The sequence below is a fragment of the Eretmochelys imbricata genome, chromosome 3 (assembly GCF_965152235.1).
Source record: "Eretmochelys imbricata isolate rEreImb1 chromosome 3, rEreImb1.hap1, whole genome shotgun sequence".
NCBI lineage: Eukaryota > Metazoa > Chordata > Testudines > Cheloniidae > Eretmochelys > Eretmochelys imbricata.
This window is the reverse complement of record NC_135574.1, coordinates 102,337,981-102,343,364: the sequence shown is the minus strand read 5'-3', so window position 1 is coordinate 102,343,364 and position 5,384 is coordinate 102,337,981.

Here is a 5,384-nt window from a genome sequence, read left to right as displayed (position 1 = left end):
CGGCCGGCGGAAGTGCCACGAGGGCCGCGCTGCGCACGCGCTTCCGGTTTTTCTCTCCACCTCCCTTCCTGCGCGCCTCACGCTAAGCAGCTCAGTGCAGTATGCGCGTGGGGACGTCTGCGGGGTTCGGCGCCGAATGTCCTGTTCAGGGCAGGGTGGGCTCGAGCCTCTTTACCCCTTTCTGCAGCCTGAGCTGCCCCTGGGTTGCTAGTGGCGGCCCGTGCGAGCCCCCAGGCTCCATGCACTGCTCAGCAGCCTGCGAGAGCAATGCTTGGGCAATGCAGCGCAAGTCACTCGGGGTGCAGCTGTTTGCTCCCCCCAGCCGGGTTATAATCTGGCGGGCAGTAGCTGTCCCAGCCTGGCCACCTGCTGCCTTTGCTTGTTCCAGGTATTTTGCAAAGTGGTTTTGTCCAGCGGGTTTGCCACTGCCCTTTTAACTTCAGTGTCATTTCCAAATTTGTATGCTGTGTTGTTGGAGCTGTGTTGTTGGTCCCAGGATATTAGAGAGACAAGGTGCGTGAGGGAATATCTTTTATTGGACCAACTTCTGTTGGTGAGAGAGACAAGCTTTTGAGCCACTCAGAGCCCTTCATCAGGTCAAGTTCAAAAGCTGGTCTCTCGCCAGAAGTTGGTCCAATTAAATATATTACCTCACCCAGATTACCAGCAGGACAGTGGGGTGGGAGGAGGTATTGTTTCATATTCTCTGTGTATATATAAAGTCTGCTGCAGTTTCCACGGTATGCATCTGATGAAGTGAGCTGTGGCTCACGAAAGCTCATGCTCAAATAAATTGGTTAGTCTCTAAGGTGCCACAAGTACTCCTTTTCTTTTTGCAAATACAGACTAACACGGCTGTTACTCTGAAACCTCACCCACACTGTGTCTCTGACTTCCAGATCTGGTTTAAATTTACACCAAAGTAACATGAGAGAGAGGATAAAGAAGAGACTGGATTATATTTTATTTTGTTTGTTTTTAAGTTTATCTGGTCAAGAAAATCATCTGGAAAGTGGAACTTCTAAGAGGTCTACATGTGACTGCAGCTAGCAGAAAATGTTACTGCTTACAGCCTGACAGGCTTCACTGTTGTGAAAGAAATGTCCTGTGGCTATGCACATAAAGAGTGTGATTGCACTATATTCAGTATTCAGTCTCGCAAAACATATAGTTTCAGTCCCATACATTGCTCTTTAAAATATAATTTAAGAACATGTAATAGCAGAAAAACTAGATTAATAGGAGTATTCCAATAATGTCTGTTGGCAGGGGGCTACATGTGATTATGGTGTAGTGGTTAGAAAACTTGGGAGTCAAGACTCCTGGATTTTGTTCCCGGTTCTGATATGGACTTGAAATGTGACCCTGGAGAAAATCACTTAGCTTCTCTGTACCTTAAATTACCTCCTCATAATATGGAGATGATACTACTTCATAGCGGAGTCAAGAACCTTGTCTGAAAGGTACTATACAGTGCAATGTATTGCTCTTATTTAAGGTTTTCTGAAGCTTTAGTTCTATAAACCAGTACTTTTTATGTAAGAAATTACAGTGAAATAGTACTGATTGTGCATAGGACAAGTGAAACTGATTTAAAATTGTTACTTTAAAAACTCTTTCAGCATTGGGACAACTTTTTCTACATCCACATTAATTTTCACCCCAAAAATAGGAATTGATTAGGAGCAATTTTTGCAGATTTTCCCATTTCAAATATTTTCTCTAGCCTCTAGGAGAATATTAAGAATAGCAGTGCTTCTTATAGCAATTTTTACTTTTTGCAGCATTGGGAACATTACATCCCCTGTCTTAATGCTTATGTGCAACAGGACTGCCACCTTGTGGCTCATGAAAGGGACAGAAACTTACATAAGGTGAGGTGAAAAGAAAAGGAGTACTTGTGGCACCTTAGAGACTAACACATTTATTTGAGCATAAGCTTTTGTGAGCTACAGCTCACTTCATCGGATGCATGCAGTGGAAAATACAGTGGGGAGATTTATATACACAGAGAACATGAAAGCAGGGGTGTTACCGTACACACTGTAACAAGAGTGATCAGGTAAGGTGAGCTATTACCAGCAGGAGAGCGGGGGCGGGGTGGGATTGGGGGAGAGAACCTTTTGTAGTGATAATCAAGGTGGGCCATTTCCAGCAGTTGACAAGAATGTGTGAGGAACAGTGGGCGGCGGGGGGGAGGGGGGGGAATAAACACAGGGAAATAGTTTTACTTTGTGTAATGACACATGCACTCCCAGTCTTTATTCAAGCCTAAGTTAATTGTATCCAGTTCCCAAATTAATTCCAATTCAGCAGTCTCTTGTTGGAGTCTGTTTCTGAAGTTTTTTTGTTGAAGAATTGCCACTTTTAGGTCTGTAATCAAGTGACCAAAGAGATTGAAGTGTTCTCCAACTGGTTTTTGAATGTTATAATTCTTGATGTCTGATTTGTGTCCATTTATTCTTTTACGTAGAGACTGCCCAGTTTGGCCAATGTACATGGCAGAGGGGCATTGCTTGCACATGATGGCATATATCACACTGGTAGATGTGCAGGTGAACAAGCCTCTGATAGCGTGGCTGATGTGATTAGGCCCTCTGATGGTGTCCCCTGAATAGATATGTGGATACAGTTGGCAACGGGCTTTGTTGCAAGGATAGGTTCCTGGGTTAGTGGTTTTGTTGTGTGGTGTGTGGTTGCTGGTGAGTATTTGCTTCAGGTTGGGGGGCTGTTTGTAAGCAAGGACTGGCCTGTCTCCCAAGATCTGTGAGAGTGATGGGTCCTCCTTCAGGATAGGTTGTAGATCCTTGATGATGCGTTGGAGAGGTTTTAGATGGGGGCTGAAGGTGATGGCTAGTGGCATTCTCTTATTTTCTTTGTTGGGCCTGTCCTGTAGTAGGTGACTTCTGGGTACTCTTCCAGCTCTGTCAATCTGGTTCTTCACATCAGCAGGTGGGTATTGTAGTTGTAAGAACACTTGATAGAGATCCTGTAGGTGTTTGTCTCTATCTGAGGGGTTGGAGCAAATGCGGTTGTATTGTAGAGCTTGGCTGTAGACAATGGATTGTATGGTGTGGTCTGGATGAAAGCTGGAGGCATGTAGGTAGGCATAGTGGTCAGTAGGTTTCCGGTACAGGGTGGTGGTTATGTGACCATCACTTATTAGCACCATAGTGTCCAGGAAGTGGATCTCTTGTGTGGACTGGTCCAGGCTGAGGTTGATGGTGGGATGGAAATTATTGAAATCATGGTGGAATTCCTCAAGGGCCTCCTTCCCATGGGTCCAGATGATGAAGATGTCATCAGTGTAGCTCAAGTAGAGTAGGGGTGTTAGGGGACGAGAGCTGAGGAAGTGTTGTTCTAAATCAGCCATAAAGATGTTGGCATACTGTGGGGCCATGCAACTACCTAAAGTGGTGCCCCTGATTTGAAGGTATACATTGTCCCCAAATGTGAAATAGTAATGGGTGAGGACAAAGTCACAAAGTTCAGCCACCAGGTTTGCCGTGACGTTATTGGGGGTACTGTTCCTGATGGCTTGTAGTCCATCTTCGTGTGGAATGTTGGTGTAGAGGGCTTCTACAGCCATAGAGGCTAAGATGGTGTTTTCAGGAAGATCACCGATGGATTGTAGTTTCCTCAGGAAGTCAGTGGAGTCTCGAAGATAGTGGGAGTGCTGGTAGCGTAGGGCCTAAGGAGGGAGGTGAGGTGATATCTGTTACTGGACAAATTGCCTTTGATGAAAGACAGAGTACCTTTCCCATTACTGCAGAAGAGCTCTGTATAGCTCAAAAGCATGTCTCTCTCACCAACAGAAGTTGGTTCAGTAAAAAGAAAAGGAGTACTTGTGGCACCTTAGAGACTAACCAATTTATTTGAGCATGAGCTTTCGTGAGCTACAGCTCACTTCATCGGATGCATACCGTGGAAACTGCAGCAGACTTTATATACACACAGAGAATGTATATAAAGTCTGCTGCAGTTTCCACGGTATGCATCCGATGAAGTGAGCTGTAGCTCACGAAAGCTCATGCTCAAATAAATTGGTTAGTCTCTAAGGTGCCACAAGTACTCCTTTTCTTTTTGCGAATACAGACTAACACGGCTGTTACTCTGAAATCAGTAAAAATAGTACCTCACCAACCTTGTCTCTTTAATATCCTGGAACCAACATGGCTACAATCACACTGCAAGAAACATACATGGAAGAAACACAGTAAATTGAAGAAACTCTTTGAAAGGAGGGATTCTTATACGTTTAGAGCAGCCGCTCATATCCTGTAATTGAGTGACACCCCAGGGAATGTCTAGCAGTTTTCTGGGGTGTGTCATGTTACTTTTAATTCCTTGTCTGTGGTCTGCTAAGTCACCTCAGATGTTACAAAAGATCTCTTAGCCATTAAACAGATTCCTATGGTGCCTCCTGTGGAACTTGGCAGTTCCTCTGGGGTGCTATATATACCATCCCAAAGGATGCTGAGGTTCTTCTCTGGAGATCTGTGGTCCATTTGTGAGTAACCAGGCAGCCATGTTATGAAAAAAAGATAAAGTGCACTTTAGCTAAACTTTTGGCTTTAATGCCCTGCTTTTTAGCATGTTATTAAATGCCTGGTGTTACAAACAGTGTCTCTCTAAATGTATTTATTTTCCACAAACCTACTGTTATTTTTTCAGGTCCTCACTTCTTCTAGTGTTACTTCCATACAGATGCTTAGTCATGACCCTGATGTTATAAACATATTTTTGTATTATAAAGAAATTAATCCCATATTATTTTGAACTTACAACTATCTGTTTACCACTTGTTCCTCATTCATACTGGGCTATATTTTCAAGACACGGCCTCTACTTGTCCACATAAGTATGCCCAGGCAGGTGCATATACAACTATTGTATTTGCATGTGCAAACAGACAATTATGCATACAAATTCTGTGATTGATAAGTTTGCATGCAAATTTGGCAGTTGTGTAAGCAAATGCTTGCACACAATTAGAAACTAGGTAAAAAGTTTAGATGTTTAATCAGATACCTTGAAACTCTTCCCTATGCTCTCCCACAGCCATCTTTCCCTGTTTCTTCTCTACAAGTCCTTGGATCACTTGCGCTCCCCTACAGCATTCTAAATTGGACTGTGGCTGCTTCTTCCTCCAACACACAACTAATTCTTTCCTGCCTCCCTGTAATTCTCGATAGGTTGTATGCTCCCTCTCACGTTCCTTTGAAGATCTAGTGCATGGGCTAGCTATTGCTATCTTTTTGATCCAGTGGATAGTGCCCTGAATTGCGACTTGAGAGACCTGGTTTCTAGTCCTGCCTCTGTCATTGATCAGCTGTGTGATTTTGAGCAAGTCACTTCACTCTCTCTGCCTCTGTTTCCTCTTC